Source organism: Triticum dicoccoides, chromosome 5B (assembly GCF_002162155.2).
Source record: "Triticum dicoccoides isolate Atlit2015 ecotype Zavitan chromosome 5B, WEW_v2.0, whole genome shotgun sequence".
NCBI classification, from domain to species: domain Eukaryota; kingdom Viridiplantae; phylum Streptophyta; class Magnoliopsida; order Poales; family Poaceae; genus Triticum; species Triticum dicoccoides.
In genome coordinates, this window is record NC_041389.1 from 6,333,955 (window position 1) to 6,356,487 (window position 22,533).

A 22,533-nucleotide genomic window follows, 5' to 3' on the forward strand; every position below is an offset into this window, starting at 1 on the left:
AAAAAACACACACCCTCCCCTCTGTACCTGACCACCTCACGTGAGATTCTCCAACACTTCTCCCTCAAATCACTGTTCTTGTCTGAGTGTGGATGCGTGACAGCAGTACCGCTCTCAAGGAATTTGAGATCAAGTACTGCAAGGGGATCAGATCTTTGTCTGATAGCATGTGGCAGCTGACTAGGCCTTGTTTAATGGAGTGGATAAGTTGCAAAAGCTGAAGCATTAGCCCAAACAAACAGGGTCTAAGCTTGCTCACGTGAGAGACGTAGAGGTATGTGCCTGTCAAGCTTGCTTTTATTCTCGGACTGACTAGTGAGTACTGAGTACTCTTTAACCCAAATATGCACATGTTTTTTTTTGAAGCCCAGAACCGTAGAACAATCGTTCTACGGTATATTTTCATTAATATATAAAATAAAAGGTACAAAAGACCAGCAAGTATGGATCAACCTACTCCAGTTTTCTCTAACATAGGAGTCTAATTAAAAGTTATTTAACACCCACTGTTTGAAATTAGTGGAGTGTTTATCTTTGATCTTGTGCTGGAAAAGAAGTAGCTCTGCTTTGAAAGAGATCTTCCAAGTCTGTGGACTGTGGTGGATGTTTCTGAAGACCTTTCCATTTCTCTGAGTCCAAATGACCCAGCATCCAATCATAGTTACTTCCAGAGCAAAATCCTTCGGCAAGAGCCTTGTTGCAAGCATGGAATCTTCAGACACTGATGTGCCCCTGAGTCTGTTGGGAATTATCTGATCCAGCAAGCATTCGCAAAATCACAGCCCCACAACATGTGCATCAAGGTTTCATCGCAGCCAATTGAGCATGAGGGACAAGTTTTATCATCCGGGTGCATTCCCCTCCTTATAAGCATGTCCCTAGTGTTGACTCAATCATGAGCTATTAGCCAAAAGAAGATTTTATGCTTGAGCCTGCTAGTGCTTTTCCAGATGAAATTGAAGAAGGGGTGTTCTTCATGAGTGTCAACAATTGCCTTGTACATTTTCATAGAGGAATATTTCCTGTGGTGCTTATTATAGATCCATCTATCTTTCTCTTGGCTGTCCAAAATAGGAAGAGTAGACTCAATTTCTGTGAGCTGTTCATAGGCCAGATTTGAGAGTGGCAGGTTGAAAAGATCAGTGTGGTTGGGAGTTTCCACAAAAGATTGGAGGGTGATTTTGTCATCCTTTGCAAAGGAGTGGAGTTGAGCCAACTGTTCCTTTAGAGGGGTGGTGCTCCATGTGTCAGTCCAGAAAAGAATGGAATCCCCAGAGTGAGCTGAGCATGTGGAAACTCTTTTGAATTTAGGCAGAAGTTTCAGGTGGGCTTTCCACCAGAAGGAGCCCTGCTGGGTAGTTGTTGGTGGGGTTTCACTGTAATATGTTTCCCAGATTAGGTTGACCCAGGGGATATTCTCCCTATTAACGAACTTGTAGATATTTTTCATGAGCAGTGCCTCATTGTGGGTTTTAACATCCAAAATCCCAAGCCCTCCCTGCTTCTTGGGCCTGCAAACCTTGTCCTAGGCAACTAGGCAGATACCTCTATGCTCTTCACCAAATTTTCTCCAGAGAAAGTTTCTGAGATATTTGTTAATCTGATCTATAACCCCAACTGGCAGTGATAGGGTGCACATGTAAAAGATTGGTAGTGCAGCAAAGGCAGACTTGATGAGCAAAATTCTTCCATCATATGAGAGCATTGTAGAGCAGCCTGTGAGTCTTCTCTCAATCTGTTGCATAATAGGGTGAAAATCTTCAATCTTTGGCTTGGATACACCCATTGGCAATCCTAGGTAAGTGAAGGGAAAGCTTCCCCGTTGACACCTCAAGATGTTTAAAATGGCCTGGAGGTTGCTTTCAGTTACATGAATGGGTACCAGAACTGACTTGTGATAATTGACTTTCAATCCAGTGAAATCTGCAAAGTGTAGCAAGAGGTTTTTGACTTGATTGATTTGACATGCACTTGCAGGGAAAACCAAAATGGTATCATCGGCATATTGAATGACAGGGAAGTCAGGACATGAAGTGTGTTGCAGAGGTGAGTGGATGAGATTGTTGTTCATTGCTGCATTCAGTATAGATTGAAGAAGATCAGCAGCCAGTACAAATGCAGAGGAGACAGTGGGTCTCCCTTCCTGACACCTCTTTTGCAGTGAAAGACTTTCCCAGGAACACCATTGAGGAGAACAGAGGATGTACCAAATTTGAAGATTTTGTCCATCCAATTAACCATTTATCCCCAACGCCTCAGGCCTTGAGAATTTCCAGAATAGTGGAATGTTCAATGAGATCAAAAGCCTTTTCAAAATCTAGTTTGAGAATTAGAATTCGCTCTTTGGACACATGACACTGATGAGAATATTCGAAAGCCCATGCAAGACAGTCTTGGATTGTTCTGCACTTGAGAAAGCCATACTGGTGCGGATGAACCAAATTGAGGATCACCTTTTGTAGCCTGTTTGCAAGAAGTTTGGTAATGATCTTGATGGAGCAGTTTAAAAGAGATATTGGCCTGAAGTCATTTGCAGTAATTGGGGCATCCTTCTTAGGAATCAGAGTGATGAACGAAGCATTGATGCTCCCAAGCTGGCAGTTCCCTTGATGAAAATCTTCAATGAGCCTGTAAAAATCCGCAGAAATAATATGCCAGCAAGCCTTTATGAAATTTCCATTGAAACCATCTGGCCCAGGGGCTTTATTTGTGGGCATCTCTTTTATTACTGCATCAATTTCTTGCTTGGAAAATGGCTCTTCTAGGCATAGCAAATCATCTCTTCTGGTGAGAAAATCTTGCAAATGTAAGGGGTTATTGGTGGTACTGGATTACCCAAGTCTCTCTTTAAATGCTGTTCTGAGAATGGTAGCTTTGGCAGTGTGCTCAGTAAATTCATTGTCTGACTCATCTTGTAGGACTGTGATGTGATTTTGCCTGTATTTCAAAGTTGCTTTGGCCTGAAATTTTTTAGAATTTTCATCCCCAAACTTCACCCATTTAGTGGTAGATCTTTGTTTCCAATAAGTTCTCTGATAATCTAGGAATTTCAGAAGATGGACTTTTAATATCTCTCTGCCATTGAACTCCACAGTAGAAAGCATTCGAAATTCCTCAGTGGTGTCCCAGAAGGCAATTAAATCATTGGAGGCATGAATTATGGCAGCAAGATTAGAGATGGACTTGGACCAGATTTTTAAGCCCTTTCTAAACCTTTCGAATTTTGCAGTGATGATTTTGGCAGAATCATGTTCATCCACTTGTTGATGCTAGATCCTTTCCACCACTGCCTGAAAGTCAGGATGTTCAAGCCAGAAGTTTTCAAACCTGAAAATGTTGGATTTTGGAATGGGTGTGCCAACTTTGATGACACAGGGAGTGTGATCTGAGACAGGTTTTGAGAGAGGAAGAACTAGAGTATTGGGATAAGATGTTGTCCAATGCTCTGAAGTGAAGACCCAGTCAAGCTTTTCCAATAGACTACTAGGAAATAAACTGCACTGCTAGCCACTACGACCATGACCAGTCCGTGTTCACTAGTCGGAGCGAGATACGACTTGAGGCGGTGTTTCCACCATTGTTCCTAGTTTCTTTTTCTGTTTTTGTTTTCGTTTTTCATGGGGTTTTCTTTGTTTTTTCTCCATTTTTACTGGTTTTTCTCTTTTCTAGAGCTGCCCTGACACGAGATTGGTCATTGCTTTTGTCGCTAAACAGGTGGTTGGAGACATCCAGAAAGGTGGGCATGGAAACAATGGAGCAATTATTAGCGAGATCAAGTTATACGTGTCGTCTTTTGCCTTTATTTTAATTTTGAAGGTCATGCCGACAATGTTGAAGCACATACTTTAGCCAAGTTTTCACTTTCACTAGGTCTGGGACGTCATATTTGGCTTGGTCAATCCCATGATCAGAACTGTATACCACATTCTATGGTGTTTAATGAATACAACTTGGTTTACCCCTCAAAAGGTCTCTATACATGTTTTTTTAATGCATGGTCAACATTTTTTCTATACATATTTATCAACTTTGAAATGCTTGATTAACATTTTTCAAACACTTATTCAACATTAAATGCCTGATTAACATTTTTATATACATGATAATTTTTTAACCATTTTTAATACATGAACAACATTATTTCTATACACATTTAACCTTTTCCAAAAGCTTGACTAATATTTTTCAAGTACTTGTTATTTCAAATGCTTGATTAATGGTTTTATATACATGATCAATTTTTTTCATCATTTTTTAATACATGATCAACATTTTCTATATACACATTAAAATTTCTTAAGTGGTTTGTTAAAAAAATTCAAATACTTGTTCAACATTTCTTTCAAAATGCTTGATTAACATTTTTATATACATTATAAAAAATTACATCATTTTCTTAATATATGATCAACAATTTTTTTTCTATACATGGTCAACATTTTTTATTTACACATTTAACATTTTTTCAATGCATGATTAACATTAATCAAAATATTATGTAAAAGTATATATTTTTAACATGTATGTTTACAATTTTAAGAAGTGTAAACAAAGTTAAAAATAAAAATAAAAAAGAAAAACTGAAAAAGAATGGGGATGTGTCCTCCAGCGTACCTGGGTCAGCCCATCTAGAGCTGCCCTTAATGTGAGATTGGTCATTGCTTCTGACGCTAAAACAGGTGTCTGGGGACATCCATAAAGACGGGCAAGGAAACAATGGAGCAATTATTAGCGAGATAAAGTTATACGTGTCGTCTTTTGAATTTATTTTAATTTTGAAGGTCGTGCCGACAATGTTGAAGCACTTAGTTTAGTCAACTTTTCACTTTCGTTAGGTCTTGGACGCCATATATTGGCTTGGCCAATCCCATGATTATAACTGTATCCCACATTCTGTGGTATTTGACGAATAAATTTTGGTTTACCCCTCAAAACGTCTCGGTTTAAAGCGAGACATGGGGGCGCCCCACTCTATTCCACGCTGAGGCATTATAGCTTTAGAGCAACTCCAGCCGTTGGCCCCCCAGGGGGCTCTTAAAATCGCCGCCTGGGGGCGAACCGACGCTAAAAACCGGCTTGGGGGCGATCGGGTTCCCAGCCGCCGCCCCCAGGGTCGCCACCAGACGCCCTTTTTAAAACTGTTTTGAAAAGAAAAAACGGCTAAAATTCGGCAAACATGGCAAAGTTTCGGCGAACAGGGCATAAACTTTGGTGTTTAACATTTTTTTACATAGAAAACATGAAATTTACAAAAAAAAAGCACCGCGACTACAGGCCGAAGAACTCGCTGAACGCGGCGTAGTCGCCGTCGTCGTCGCCGCCGCCGCCGTCGTCCTTCTCCTTCTTCACGCCATTGGTTCCTTGCCCGGGGTCGCCCAGGCGGACCGGTGGTGGTGCGTCGTCGTTGCTGTCTTCAAGCACGACGACGCCCCTTCGTCGAGCCCAGACGCGGGGGTCGCTGACTCGGCGGGCCCGCCGTTCTTTCGCGCCAAAGACGATTGCCACGGCGCCTTCGCGCGCCACCCAGCGGGCCGAGTTCGGCCTGAATCTGCCGGCGCCAGTTTCAGGCCTAACCGGTGAAAAATGGACTCATGGGGGTGGGACTAGGCCGTTTTTTCGGCGTCGGCGTCGAAAAAGGAGCCTGGGGGGCTGTTAGGAGCGCGGCTAGAGATGCTCTTAGAATGAATGGGCATTCATTCTTGCACGGGGACAGTGGGTGATACGTCTCCAACATATCTATAATTTATGAAGTATTCATGCTATTTTATTATCTGTTTTGAATGATTACGGGCTTTATTATACACTTTTATATTACTTTTGGGACTAACCTATTAACCGGAGGCCCAGTCCATATTGCTGTTTTATTGCCTGTTTCAGTATTTGGAAGAAAAGGAATATCAAACGGAGTTCAAACGGAATGAAACATTCGGAAAAGTTATTTTTGGAACAGAACCAATCCCAGGAACTTGGAGTGCAAGCCAGGGGAGCATCGAGGAAGCCACGAGATAGGGGGGCGCGCCCTTCCCTCTCGTGGGCCCCTCGAGGCTCCCCCGACCGACTTCTTTCGCCTATATAAGCCTACGTACCCTAAAAACATCGAATAAGAAGATAGGTCGGGAGTTCCGCCGCCGCAAGCCTCTGTAGCCACCAAAAACCTCTCGGGAGCCCGTTCCGGCACCCTGCCGGAGGGGGAACCCATCACCGGTGGCCATCTTCATCATCCCGGCGCTCTTCATGACGAGGAGGGAGTAATTCACCCTCGGGGCTGAGGGTATGTACCAGTAGCTATGTGTTTGATCTCTCTCTCTCTCTCTCGTGTTCTCTCTATGGCATGATCTTGATGTATCGCGAGCTTTGCTATTATAGTTGGATCTTATGATGTTTCTCCCCCTCTACTCTCTTATAATGGATTGAGTTTTTCCTTTGAAGTTATCTTATTGGATTGAGTCTTTAAGGATTTGAGAACACTTCATGTATGTCTTGCTATGCTGATCTGTGGTGACAATGGGATTTCACGTGCCACTTGATGTATGTTTTGGTGATCAACTTGCGGGTTCCGCCCATGAACCTATGTATAGGGGTTGACACACATTTTCGTCTTGACTCTTCGGTAGAAACTTTGAGGCACTCTTTGAAGTACTTTGTGTTGGTTGGATGAATCTGAGATTGTGTGATGCATATCGTATAATCATGCCCACGGATACTTGAGGTGACAATGGAGTATCTAGGTGACATTAGGGTTTTGGTTGATTTGTGTCTTAAGGTGTTATTCTAGTACGAACTCTTGAATAGATTGATCCGAAAGAATAACTTTGAGGTGGTTTCGTACCCTACGATAATCTCTTCGTTTGTTCTCCGCTATTAGTGGCTTTGGAGTGACTCTTTGTTGCATGTTGAGGGATTGTTATATGATCTATCTATGCTATTATTGTTGAGAGAACTTGCACTAGTGAAAGTATGAACCCTATGCCTTGTTTCCTACCATTGCAATACCGTTTACGCTCACTTTTATCATTAGTTACCTTGCTGTTTTTATAATTTCAGATTACAAAAATCTATATCGACTATCCATATTGCACTTGTATCACCATCTCTTCGCCGAACTAGTGCACCTATACAATTTATCATTGTATTGGGTGTGTTGGGGACACAAGAGACTCTTTGTTATTTGGTTGCAGGGTTGCTTGAGAGAGACCATCTTCATCCTACGCCTCCCATGGATTGATAAACCTTAGGTCATCCACTTGAGGGAAATTTGCTACTGTCCTACAAACCTCTGCATTTGGAGGCCCAACAACGTCTACAAGAAGAAGGTTGTGTAGTAGACATCATGTGGGTAGATGAAAGAAGAACTATTATTATGTGAGCGAGAGAGCGAGAGAGAGAGAGAGAGAGAGAGAGAGAGAGAGAGAGAGAGAGAGAGAGAGAGAGAGAGAGAGAGAGAGAGAGAGAGGCGGAGGGGTCGACACCGGCAACCATTGGCGGCGGAGTTATGCGAGAGGGGCGATGGTTCACGCCGGCGTCAGCCTTCCGTCCGAGGTGAGGAATCCCTCTGTTCCTCCTCTTCTCGTCATCTCCCGCCTGCGTTGGGACTGACGAAGAAAGATCCGCCTGAATCCAACCCACTTACTGAATCCGTCAAAGTAAAGGAGGAAGCAGGGGTGCAGGATCGTTGCTTACTATAGAATCTTGAATTCTTGGTGGATCAACTGCTGAACTACACAGTAGAAGAGGCTCAGCCAAATCTGTTGTCATGTGGTAAGCTTAAGTTGATCACTTTTTTTCTTCTTGTCAAGCACCCTATTTAAGTCACACATCCTCATCATTAGATAAGACCTGAAACATGATGTGTAAAAATCTGCTAAGTAGTACTACTGTAACTAACAGAGAAGAAAAGTTAAAAAGAAACCAAAAAAATCAAGAATAGTGAGGTGAGGGCATTCTGGGGTTTATTTAGTGGGCTGCAAGGCTAGAGCATCTATCTGAGCGTTCACATGAATGTTTCTCCATCCAAGCTTGGCCCACGCCACCGAGAAAGAATGTCATGCTGTGGAGGCCTGGCCATTTTCGGCCTGGCCCTGTCGGTCCACCCAGGCCCGGCCCTAAAATCCAGGGCCTAGGCCCGATGGGCTTGCCCATGGACCGGGCTTGGGCCTGAGTTTTGAGCCCATCAGCAGGGCCTGGACGGGCTTGGGCTTGGCATATTGGCATTTTAAGGAAGAGGCCCGACCCACGGCCCTAAGCCCTAAGGGCTTTTTACTAGATGGGCTGGGCTTGCGCTTGAAATGTAGGCCCGATGATAGGGCCTGGGAGGGCCTGGGCCTCAGTTTTCTGTCGTGGGCTTTTTAAGGCCCGGCCCAAGCCCGGCCCGGCCCGACCCATGGCTAGGTATATGTGGAGCCACTCATCCACCAAAGCCATTTTCTCCACCCGCTTTCACTTGCAGGCAGGGGAGCCATAGAGCCTGCACCTAGCTGCCATTGTTAACCAGAAACAAAACCTCTGCTGGATCTCACCTCTCGGCTGGAACTAGTACCCATATCCTCTTGTTGAGATTAAAATCCTCTTTTCCACAGGCACTGGGCTTCTTCTCCAGGTAATGAATCGCAGTTTCTCTTGTTCCAGGAGAAGTATCTTCTCGGCATAGTGAAAGTAGTATGCTCCCCCTGCATCTGTTTGGTTGCTAGCTTCTTGATGTTGTTTAGATGCTTTTGACGAGGTCATCCGTACAATGATGCCTGCACCTAGTTGGCATTTTTTCTTTTCTTTTTGCGATAAACCTAGTTGATTTGGGTGCAGGATCTAGATCTGACTTCTCGGCTGGAAGTATCCATGTCCTGAGATAAAATCCCCTTCCCCACAACAAGATCTGGATCTAACCTATCTGCGAGAAGTACCCATGTCCTGAGGTAAAATCCCCTTGTCCAAACAGCACTCTGTCCAGTGTCCGCGGGACTGGAACATCTGAAACTCGCCGCCACTTCACAGTATCCGCAGAACTGGAACTCGCCGTCACCTCACAGTGCTACAGCTCGGCTTCTCCAGGTAATTACCATTTCTTTTGTTCCAGGTATTTATCCAGTTAACTAAGAATAATGGTTTCAGAATTCAGAGTTTTTCTCGTTGAGGGAATGTGAGCAAAATAATCCAACCTTTTCTATTTGCAAAAGAGTAGATCGGTGATCTTTGTGTAATTCTGCTGTGAATATAAGTATCACAAATTCACAATGCTAATTTTTTTTTTCAGAACTATCACACATGACACTTTTAATTAACTATATTCTCTAGGATTTCCCCCCATAAAGCTCGTGCGATTATTTGTAGGATTGGCAAGCATACAAATTTCACTATGGGCCACTTCATGTAGAATTCAAAAGCAGACTTTTAATTCAGTCTAAGCTCATTGATTTGTTCTGCTATTTATATGAAAACTATGTCCAGCAGATTCAAGAAAGTTTTGTCCTTATCCTATGGTGAAACCAAATAATTTCAGTTATTACATTTTTTTCCTTCTATGCGGAGGATAAAGAAACTCACTTTGACCTAGTGATTGCAAATCCTAGAACCGACCAAGTACCGATGGCATACACAATATATTTTCTCAATGCTAACTTAATGCTGGGTTTAGGGAAGACACGCACTTGCCTATTCATGGTATTTGTCCAGTTAGTTGAGAATAATGGTTTCACAGTTTTGCCCATCAACGGAATGGGAGCATAGTTATCCAAACTTTTTTATTTGCAAAACATTAGAGTGGTCATCTTTGTGTAATGCCTCTCTGAATGAGTGTAAGTTTTTTTTACTAGGCTACAGTTACTTGGTCAATACTGTCGCATGCTTATGCTTTTAAGTGATTGTATTCACAAAGTTACATGTTTGTCTTGGTGCAGTTTCTTGATAGGTCTAGGTGTAGTCCTGAAAAGTGAAAACTATAACATGTTACAGAGTGCTATTTCCTGAAATGAGACATGTTAAAGAGTAGTTCTGTGAAATGTCTCATGCTAAAGTGTAGCACTATCTAATATGCTCTTAATGGTGTAGTATATCAATAGTGTTGATTATCGAAAAGGAATGTGCGTCATGATATTTACCATGATTGTTGAGAATCTAGTATGTGAGTCTACTAGACTCATGAATAACCCACTTTCTCTTATTTCAAGGGTATTTTTTCTGTAACTGCAGATGGATCGCCAAGCTATTACCTCACGAAGTGAACTGGAGCGTATTCTATTTGATGACAGCGCGGAACCAAAGGCCCTACCTTTATCACTTCTGGAGCACATCACAAGCGGTTTCTCTGATGATAATGAAATTGGCGATGGTGGCTTTGCAAGGGTTTATAAGGTATGAATATGCTAACTCTCAGCTGCCTTTATCTTGATCACAGTTTACCTGAAAACTTAATTTGACGCTGCCAAAGCATGTTTACGGTTATAGGGAATACTTGACAATGGCACAGTTGCGGTGAAGAAGCTTTCTGGGATGGTTGATATTGATGACAAGAAATTCAGCAAAGAGGTTCGTTGTTTGATGTTGGCAAAGCACAGAAATATAGTATGGTTCCTGGGATATTGCTCTGACACACAAGGTGAAATGATGAACTATGAAGGAGAGCTTGTGTTGGCAGATGTTCGACAGAGGTTACTCTGCTTTGAATATCTATCTCAAGGGAGTCTTGATAAGAAAATAACTGGTAGGATCATGTGGCACATATTTGGTTCAAGCATCCATGTACTTAGCATTCAATGCCTAAGGACTTTATCTCAAATACTCTCTCCTCTCCCATTTTATAGATGCATCTCATGGACTTGAATGGAGAAAGTGCTATGAAATTATCAGTGGAATTTGTGATGGTTTATGTTATCTTCACCAAAAGCGCATCGTTCACTTAGATCTTAAGCCTGCTAATATATTGCTTGATGATAATATGATGCCAAAAATTGCTGATTTTGGTCTCTCGAGGTGCTTCAATGAAAAACAAAGCCGGACTATTACTTTAAAATTGATCGGAACCCTGTAAGCTTGCTATGACTCCTGGAAACTCTTTTCTTATGAATGAATGAACACTGATCGCTTTTCCTATTAATTTCATCACATAAATATTTATGTCGGGGATATATGCCACCTGAATTCTATGGTGGACAAATCACATTCAAGTTTGACATTTATAGTCTTGGTATTATAATCATTGAGATACTAACAGGAGAGAAGGGATATCCTAATATTGACAAGGTAACATAAGGTTTGGTCCAGTATAAAGGATTGGTTTCGAAATTACTGTGTTACATTACTTTGTATAATATCATATTTCCATTTAGACGCAGCACAGTGTAATTCTTTGATCAGATAGTAGTGCAAAGCAAAATTAGCTGCAAAGGAATCAAACAATCCTTGGTATCAAGGTAACATAAAATTACTAAAATATGCAGGAAAATAGCAATGTGTTACATAATGCATCTACATTTTACTATATATTGCAATGTATGACCAATATTAGAATCGTAACATGTAACATGTTATGATGCATGTTAAATTATTTTTATATGCCACTGTGTCAAGTACAATGCAAGTGGGACATGTTACCGTATTCCTATAGTTATATAGTGAGTATCTATATGTACCATTTCCTATCTAAATCTGCTCCTCCTTTCCCAGTTTTAGTAGTTTGTTTTAACTAGGCTCACTGTGTCAGTGTGTAGCTTGCTGTCCGATTACAAGTCTTTTGTAAATGCTGGAGACCTTTTGCTCAGAGTGGCACTGGCACAGTGTTGCAATGATTTTATACATCTTATATTTTTTATTCCTTCTTTGGATTTTGTCACTCTGCTTTCCATGAAGATGCACCGATCCTCCGTATGTTCTGTAAAATATATGTTGGTCCTTTCCATAAACCATAACACATAAGCAATTTCTCAGGTACTTGGGAGGTGGAGAAATAAGTTGGAGAAAACACAGGGAGACACACAACTGGTACAAGTGCAAGTATGCACTGAAATAGCTATAGAGTGCATTGACTCCGACCCAGCTAAAAGACCAGATATACAACATATAGTTGATAGGCTTGGTGAAACAAGAAGCGAAGTCAAGTCTGCTACTGAAACTGGGGCGAGTAGTAGTTCATCAGTACTGCAGGTAAGCTCAGACAACAGTCAGCTAGTCACACACAATTTCTTATGGTTCGTGATTTTGGTCTTACTTTTTAAAGAAGGGGTTGATGTGTTCCAGTATTGTACTGTATCATGTTGCCTTTTTTAAGGAGATCATGACCGTGATATCTGTTATGATCTTTCCATGCACTTACAAATAGTAAAATTCTTGCAGTTGGCAGCTTTGCCCCCTGATCCCACAATTGGTCAACTATACAACAGGACAAATCAAAACCATCGATTCAGTTCCATACCAGATAACACCTCTATTGTGCAGCAAGTTACTGACAGACGAGAAACAGCATCAGATGTGGAAGAAGCACTAATCATCGGGAGGAATGAAGAAAAGCAGAAAATAGTGGCTACTTTATCTGGTAGCATCACAACCGAGATGACTGTCCTTCCAATATATGGCATTGGAGGTATTGGCAAGACAACCTTGGCTCAATTAGTTTTCAATGCTTCACAATTTGCAGGTTACTCTCGGGTGTGGGTCTATGTGTCCCAAAATCTTGACTTGAATAAAATTGGCAACTCTATACTATAACAGCTATCAGAGGAGAGCCACGTAGCTGAAAAGCAGATGATACATAATAAACTCAGAAAGGTACTTGCTGGTAAGAAGATTCTTGTTGTCTTAGATGATGTGTGGGAAAAGAATCCAGATACACTAAAATCTTTGAAGGCTATGTTAAGGCTTGGTGTGGGCAGCATGGTGACAATTATCGTAACCACAAGAGATGAAGCATATGGGAAGGGAGATGGCAACCAAGTGTGGAGGTGTGGCTTTAGCGGCTCAATCGCTTGGATACACATTGAACGGCAAGACATCTGATGAATGGGAGTCGGTGAGAGACAATTATATCTGGAATCTATCTACTACAGATGACCCATCATCAAGAAATCATGAAGTGCTTGCATCCTTGCTGTTAAGCTATCACCATATGCCTGAATGCTTGAAGTTGTGCTTTACCTATTGTGCGGTCTTTCCAAAAGGTCACAATATTGTGAAGTATGATCTAATTCACCAATGGATTGCTCTTAAATTCATCGAGCAATGTAGTATATTTGATTCTATGCAGCTATGCGAGAAATATGTTACACAGCTTTTGGGGATGTCCTTCCTTCAATATTCAAAGACACCTTTGGTGAGTTATTACATAATTCATGTATTCTTTTTTCAATCATATGTATTGCAACTCACATAATTTGTAGTGACAATTAGTACAAAGGCATTATTGTGTTGACATAACCTAATAAAATGAAGATGTTGATCTACCTTCAATTTTGATTGACCCAGGTTAATGGACAGATCTCCACATATTTGACCACTAGCTTATTATTACCCTATGCCAGTAAAAATAGATTTAATATGATGGATGAGCGGCCTATGTACTGCTGGCCCAGGTGGGCCCAGTCATTAGCATTGGGCTACTGTTAGTTATTTTCTTACTATTCGTGTTTCAACTGTTATCTTGAGTAGTGGCTTCTTCAGCGGCCTGCTATCATTTGTATTTCAATGAACATTACCGTTGATTAATAAAGAGGGCATGTTTAGACTAAGAAAACTGTTATCTAGAGTTCAACAATGTAAACTAGAGAATTTTGGAACTGAATGTAAATTTATACTCCGACTATAGTTGACAGGTGTAAAAATGGATCTTATCATTGTTTTTGTAGAGATCACTAGTATCTTTTAGCTTTTCAAACTATGAGCTCAGTACAATAACGACTTAGTTTATTATCAGTTGTTCAATTCAAAAATTAAAATTTCTATTATAAGATATCAGTGTTGTTGTAAGTTTCATTTGTATTATAACATGATTAACCCCTAAAACCCTCTCACTCACATCCTATCTAATCTTTATCTCCAATAAACCCTAGCATAGCATGTACAAGCGTCAAAGACGACTACATCACCCACAAATAGCATCTTAATGATCCAATCAACCTCAAATCCTTGCACAACCGAGGTGATAATCTCAACCCCAAAATCCCAACTTGGAAGTTGAAAAAAATGGAGATTTGGGGCTGAATATGACTAACTTGGTGAGGGTTTTTGGTGTCGAGGCTCCATCTCTGCTGAACTGACGATCATTGGTGTTTAGTTCACCTCAAGCACATCGAACCTGAAAGGACAGGGAGTGATTTGTGCTGATCGCGAAAAGCCTGAGCTCATAAGCATAAAATTTGTGTGTCTCCTAGTCCCATGTTCCTCTCTCATGTGTGTGATGAGTGCGCGATTTGCCTGGATGGCATGCTAGGTTGCCTGGGTTAGCTCACCATGGTATTTTTTTTGCTGGAGCATTGTTAGCAAAACATATGTTGATTGACCCGCAGAACTGTCTTTCTAATCCACTTACTACCTGACTTCTAGTTAACCATTTGTGATTTTTTTTTTTGCATGATCTCCTACGTGCACATTTGACCACAACCCGATCTTTGAAATATGAATCTAGTCATACCACCTTTAGTTGCTTTTCTTGCTTTATACTCATAATAGTGCCAAAATACTAGTATAAACTGGCAGAAGAATTCAGTACTCCCTCCGATCCAAATAATTGTCGCGGCTCTAGAGCTGCGACAATTAATTTGGATTGGAGGGAGAACAATTTTTTTACTATTAAGCATGCTACTCTGTTCCATAGCATGCGAGCTGGATCCAGCTCCATAGCTGTTGTTGATCCTCAGTACAGTTCTTGGGTATTTTTATTTTGCTAGCTTTCTTTAGCTTGGTTTTGTTGGCTCTTTCTTGGTTCTGATTGTAAGGTGTGCATAATTTCAACAGTTTCTTCTAATACAAAATGGCATGCAGTTAGGTGCTACTCTGGTGTACTTAATGATATGAAAATACTTCTACTGATGAATGTACTGCCAATAAAACTAAATAAGTTCAAAATTCTAACACCATTAGTGTTTTTGCTGCAGAGTGATGGTCAGAAGGACAAAGCTGTTACGTTATTCACGATGCATGATCTAGTGCATGATCTTGCAAGGGCGATCTTGGCCGATCAAGTTAACGACAGGGGCAGTACTGGGGGAAATAGATGCCGCTATGCATTGCTTACAGATTGTAGCAAGCCATTGCAGTCGTCCGTGACTTGTCCTGCAAAAATAAACGCGCTGCATTTTCTGGACTGTGGTAAATTGAAACTTTGTGGTGATGCATTTTCACTAGCTACGTGCCTCCATGTCTTGGATTTAAGTGGATGCCTTATACAAAAGTTGCCAGATTCTGTTAGTCAATTGAAACAGCTGAGGTTTCTTTGCGCTCCAAAGATCCAAGCTAAGATGATTCCCAGTTGTATCACCGAGCTCTCAGAACTAAATTACCTCAACCTTACAGACTCCTTTTTCTCAGCATTGCCAGATTCTATTGGTGCTATGAAAGGTCTGATGCATCTTGATTTATCACACTGCAAGAGAATAAATGAACTCCCGGTGTCATTCACAGAACTCAAGCAGTTAGTACACCTGGATTTATCATATTGCCAAGTGTCTGTATCAGAAGCTTTTGGTGGCTTTACAAAACTTCAATATTTGAATTTATCATCTCCTTTTATTAAAGACGCGAATAGGAAAGGGTTGTCAAAGGTAATTGGTAATCTAATCAAACTCAGGTATCTGAATCTATCGGGGTGTGTGCACCTTATGGCCCCATCAGAATATCATATTGGCATCTTTCTTGACTCTATCAGCACCCTTTCCAATCTAGAGCATCTGGACTTGTCTCTGAATAAAGTGCTTTTCAGTATACCAGAAAGTATTGGCAACCTCAGGAAGCTTCATACATTGAATCTCTCATGCTGCTACAATCTAAAGAAGCTTCCTGATAGTATGGTTAAAATGGTTAGTCTGAAGGTTGTGGATGTGGCGAGCTGTTCTAAATTGGATGAATCCGCGCTCTCCCGGTTAAATGTTGCCTCATTGCCAGATTTTGTGGTGCATGCTTCAGGTGATAAATGTAGCAGTAATATCACCCTGCTTCAGCATACAAATCCTGATAGGCTGATGATAGATAGACTTGAAAATGTGATGTCTCCAGAAGAAGCAAAGAGTATAAAATTGATAGAGAAACAAAAAATTAGTAAACTGTCATTTCAATGGACCAGAGGTGCCGAGATGGTTGTGGATGAGAAGGAGGTGTTGGAAAAACTAGTGCCACCAATCAGTGTACTAACATTGTCTATAAAGTGCTACAGCAGTGTCAGCTTTCCTGATTGGCTTATGGGTATGAGGCAGTATCTCCCTAACCTTTCTAGGTTATATTTGTTTGACTTTCCTAATTGCAACAGCCTACCACCACTTGGTAAACTACCAAACCTACGGTCGTTGATTATAGACCGTATGGAGGGCTTGGAAGAGTGGAACACGGAATATACCAGTGGTGATGAAGGTTCAGATGAGCTCATGTTCCCTAAGCTTCGAACATTGACTATCAAGCAGTGTGCCAAGTTGAGGATAAAACCATGCCTTCCTAGAGCTATCATCTCTTTGGAGATAATAGATTGTGATAATATGCTGTCATCAAAGGGTGAGAGCCCATCGCACCTCTCCCATCTGAGTGTTTATGACAGCACGGTGCCCATGCATGAGTGGAGGTTGCTTCACCACCTCCCTGCTCTCCGTAAGTTAACTATTGACAATTGCAGTGATCTGACCACCTCAAGTGAGATTATCCAACACCTTTCCTCCCTCCAATCACTGTGCCTCCATTCATTGTCACTAGACCAGGCAGAACTCCCGAGTTGGTTGGTTGAGCTGACGTCTCTGCATGAACTAAGTCTATTTAAGTACAGAAGCATGACATCATTACCACATTGGTTAGGAGAACTTACCTCTCTCGAGAAATTGAAGATCGAGCACTGCGAGGGGATCAAGTCTTTGCCGGACAGCATACAAAAACTGACCAAGCTTTACATTCTTGAAATTGTTGGCTGCCCTACACTAAGGAAGTGGTGTGTATCAAAGAAGAATAAGATGAAGGTCGCTCACATCAACAAAAAGGTTATTCTAATCATATTGTTTCTGTTGTTCAGTTCTTTTCAAACAGCTATCTGTTGTATTGCTTCTATACTAGACCTAACTAGTGACTACTCTTTCTTGTATCACGGAGAGCTATACACACTGTTTTTTTTATAATATTGTTTCTGTTGTTCAGCTCTTGCTAAACGCGTGGGAAGAAGAAACGCAAACGCCTTTGTAGAGACAATCAATAACCAATATACGACGAAAGATCAAGATAAACAGCAAAGCCAAGTTCATGATATCATGATGAAAGAAACTGCCAGTGTGTCTGGGATGAGCAACAAATCTCAATGTATATATACCAGGCAATGCCTCTGGCTTTTTGTGTGTGCAAATGATGCTGCCTGCCTGATTCCGTTTTTCTATACTGATGACCAAAAGATGAAATGTTTGTTAAGCTAATATGATGATTGCTGATTTCTTATTGGATTCCCTATGTTTTGCTGCGATGTGTGGCAAATAATGATCTCAACATACATTTTGGAAAAGCTACTGCATTTCACATTTCTTATCGGATTGTTTCATCGGACTATTTCCCACACATTTCTTATCGGATTGTTTCATAGTCCGATAAGAAATACTAGATGAGGACTTTGCCTGAGGTTGTTATCTCAACATACATTTTGGAAAAGCTACTGCATAGTCCTTGTTAATTGCTTGGCTTGCAGTTTTGTATTTTAAGATACTTTCTCTGTTAGGAAATACTAGATGAGGACTTTGCCTGAGGTTGTTATAGCTTGTTTAGCCTGCTGATTTTACCTGCAACAGCAATCAATCGATGTATAATACCAACTAGATCGGCAACGCGCCTTGGCGCGAGGGTGCCGGTCCCAACGATATGGTCAACCGATGGAAGATCAAACGGCATGATGTATCAGTATGAAGGCAAGTTTTACCACATGTAACAGAACAACCGATTATCTGGCCGGTTCAAGAGTAAGAAGAAACATTCATTATGTGCCAGAAGAGTAAGATCATCAAGTTAAACATGAACATGTGACTATCAAAGTTAACCCGTGCCAGAAGCAAGGCAGCATCCACTACGGTCATACAAATAGAAAAACTAATTAGCTAACATTAAGTTCAGTAATATGAGCAGAAACATAAGAGAGAAAAAGCTAACAATGGCAATGGAGGCAATAAAACTAGGAAGCCATAGTTAGGCATACAATAGATAGCTTGGTTCAATTGCCTCCGTGAGTGCCATTCCATATGAACTTGATGTGAATAGTTTGTGAGATAGATGACCACAAAATTATTTTTGTATAGGCAATGCAATTGAGATTTGCTTTTACAGCATATGGACAGTGAGCGATGGTTTCCCACTTCTAATCTTGGAAGGCTAAGACCCAGATCTGTTATTCTTTGATCCCTGCCGCCTCGACAAAAATTGAAAGACCAAGAGGATTGTTGTCAGCTTGGACCTAGCAAGATATGTCGTAGTAATCATTAAGCAATCACATTGGTAAGCAACACTGGAGGGCACAATAGAACCAAATATATACATGTTGACCATATCTTAATCATGGTAGATCCAGTTTTCTGGAAATATAAACAACCAAGCTTCTATCAAGCCTAAACCCACTACTGGAAGCAAAGTAAATTTCCTTGTATACAGTGACTCTACCGGCAGTTTGGTTAGTTTGCCTGTGTGGGTGTTGACTTGCTTCAGAAGTCATAGATACAAATAGAAGCATAATAAGTGGTTTTAGAAAATATATCAAGTTCTAAAGATAAATAAAACTACTTTCAGTATATATAGTAGATGCCATTGCAGATAACACTCCAATAAAACTACTTCTATGTCTTACCATAATTTGCTTACGATTAACACCACAACTAAATATTTTTGCATGTATCATGTCATCACGTGCATTATTTAATTTTAGTACTTAGTAAACACCAGTGTTAAGAAAAACATGAATGGATAAAGATGAATAAAATTAAGAACCCGTATTGGATGGGCTTTTATTTTTGCATTATATTATATATAAGCGGAAATCTACATCGAGTAATTCTAACCTCTTAGCTGACCACAATCTGGATGTCAACATCAATACACAATCCCCTTCAATAACCTAAAGACACCATGCCCCATGAGCAGAAGACAAATAAGATTAGAATGTCAAGTTACTGAATTATAGGATGAACACCTCTTGAACCTTATATTCCGAGTAAGGGCCTCACCTTGCTATTTTAGCCTATAAGCTGGCATTGCTTGGGGAGACAGCAACTGAGGTGTAGATGAATAGGTCAGGGATGTGGTTCTCCTGTCGCAAGCACCGATAGGAGATGCAGCATGCCACCGAGGGCCAGCGGTAGCTCGCCTCTTCCTCATCTGTTTATGTGTTAACGGCCATGCCTCCCCTTCTCGTAAGCGCTGAGTAACAGGGGGAACAACACCAATGAATCTCGATTGCAAGGAAGAAGGAATCAGTGAGGCGAGAGAAGCAGGGGGTGAGGGCAAGGCATACAAACCTGTGTGGTGGGGCGGTGGCGAGGGCGACGACAGCATCAACAGCGATGGTCGCGTCCGGTCACCGGCAACCATGGAGACCCCCACGGACGTCTCTCTGCGGGTCAGCAACGGGACCGACGACATTCGCTATCGTCCTTCTCAATGATGTAGGTGAGAACAACATATCAGTCACTTGATACTTGAGCAGTAAACTGGTGATATAAATCATGCCCACCCAAAGGGAGTTATAGTAATCTTACAGGACCAATGAGTTTAGTATAGATAACAAACGGTAGAGATATATCAAAAGCAAAGAAATTGAGTATATTAAATCAATATGGATAATTATTTTGCAGGCTGATGACAAAATTTATTCCAAACGGCAGATAGGAAAAACAGGTTCGCATCAAGTTCAATAAAAAGCATAAAGATTCAAGATACCAAAAGCTTGAGTGTGTGGGACGGTAAACAACCAGTTACAATGCCAGAAAGAGCTTGAAATTAACTCTACTACTATGATCCTGAGACATCAAATTTTCAATCAGACATAGCTATCGCAGAGTTTACATGAGCAACTATCACATAGGTGCAGGGAATCTTACCTTAAATGTTTTGCACAATGACATCTAGCTGGGATAATCTCAAAATATCTTAGAACACCAACGTTATTTCCCTTAGTTCACCCGTCCCTGCAACATCCATGGAAAACACAAATTTGTCGTTAGCTCATATAGCATGCAACTTGCTCTCGCACTAAAACCGGAATAAGATTTTGTCAGCAAATATTATGAAGTAACAAAAGAAAACACAAAATCCAATCATGTTAATAGAGCACCAACAGAATCTCTAATATCATTTAGAGACTAAAGGGAACAATAATAATAATAATAATGACATATGAAATCAGTGTTTTAACTTTACGTGCTTGATAAAGAAAATGCCACAGTGGGCCATGAGAAGCAGAGTCCACCTGACTTGTTCATGAAGAGTAAAAAGATCACGTAGATCTTCCGTTGAAAGAGAATTTCCCTGTAAAAATGAAAACAGAGCCATGAGAAATCAATGTACTTGGTCGTTTGAAGGATCAAAAAAAGGAAAATACCACTTTATGTACTTGATCCTGCATTTAGTCGTTCACTTGTTCCTGATGAATAACTTTCTGGAGGCATTCTTTTGCCATTTGACGCTGATATACCTATAGATGAATGTGGCATATCATATTGTCAGTGGAAGAAAGTAACCAGCAACTCAGTACTTCTTCGCTAGATAATGTAAAGAAAAGTGAAAAGACATGGAAAATACAAGATCAGCCTGACGACCGCAAGCCATGTGGGCTCAAACACCACAAGACGAGAGCAGCAACACTTCCTACTATTTGCGCATTATGCATTCTAGGCGGAAACCTTGCAATCAAATAGACAGACAACTCCATACAAAACAACTTCATTCTGCAATGTTGATCACCGGACAAAGAAACTCGGTGATCAGAGATCATTGAACATAACAAACACAAATCTAGCTTTGCTTCTTGAGTGCCGACAAAAGAATGCTTAATATAGTAACTTATTTGATTGTCCAATCTATAGATAAGTAAACCAAAGCAAAATTAATTGCAGGAGAATAGAGGCAGCAAAAATTCAGAAAACCATGGAAATAAATAAGGTTGGAGCACCATGGACCGGGCAAATCATAAGCCCGTCCTTGAAATTCTTCTATAAATAGCAGCAGCCACTAGTATATTGCAAGCCAAAATAGTTTTTCTACCCACGCTAGCCCTATCTACACAGCTCTGTCTAACCACATCAGCTATCCCTTGCACATTCTCATCAGCAGACAAACCAGCCTGTAAAAGGTACTCCCTTTGTAAAGTATTATAAGAGCGTTTAGATCACTACTTTAGTGACCTAAACTCTTATAATACTTTACAGATGGAGTATTAAGCAAAGAGAACATTTTCCCCTCCAAATACTAAAAGACATAGGCACCAAACAAAACAAACAAGCAAACATATTCTCAATTTTCACACATAAAAAATAGCTAGAGAAGACTGGTATATACTCATTAGCTAGACCTGTATTAGATCCTACACTGATTTTTAGCTAGACCTGGTACACTGATGGTATTATATACCAGTGTAGGATCTAATACCATACCTACATATATACCAGTGTAAGATCTAATACCATGGTACACTGAGCTAGACACTGGTATATATTTAGTTGGACCTCATGTGTAGTGATGCAACTATTGTCAAGAACACCGTCAGTGCAACACCTATCATCATTCAATCAATGGGCTCACCAATTTGCTACATGTTGCGGTAATTACCTATTACATTGATGGTCTGAGGTCTAGGCCCCTGGACCAGAGTCCTCTAGACACCTGATTTCTCAGAATCATTCTTGTCACTATTCAATAGTATGAACCCGGCATAAATAGTCTATGAGATACAACATAGAAGTGACTTTGTTAGTTGGCAGGTAATACGAAGGTAATATGAACCTGGCTCCTTTCATAGCGAAACTGTTACTAAAGCATTAGCAAGAGCAGACTATCACATAAAAAAGAGAGGACAAAAGATCATATTCTGTTATGAGCCTACACATAGTTGTCACCGCCGATAGACAATTTATGATGAACGTAAGAACTTGCACAAGAAAAATGCTCTCATTGATAGGGTTTGTTTATCACTACAGATAAAACTGATTATGTAGTGTGGTCCTCTAATTATGTACATGCCATGCCAAACAACTATGCATGAAATTTCTATTGAGATAGGGCTGCTAATCTTTCTAGTTTATACATTCAATTGACTTTCTAAATTAATTACACCAATTCACATAGACACATGGTCATTGAATTTGACAATCACTTAAGTTTACAGTATATGGCTCTTGCGAG

The 22,533-nt window shown here is 40.7% G+C and overlaps 1 pseudogene; it reads left to right on the forward strand.

Moving 5' to 3' along the window:
• The first annotated feature begins 8,439 nt into the window (after positions 1–8,439).
• Positions 8,440–17,827, forward strand: LOC119306995 (annotated as a pseudogene).
• Positions 17,828–22,533: the final 4,706 nt, after the last annotated feature.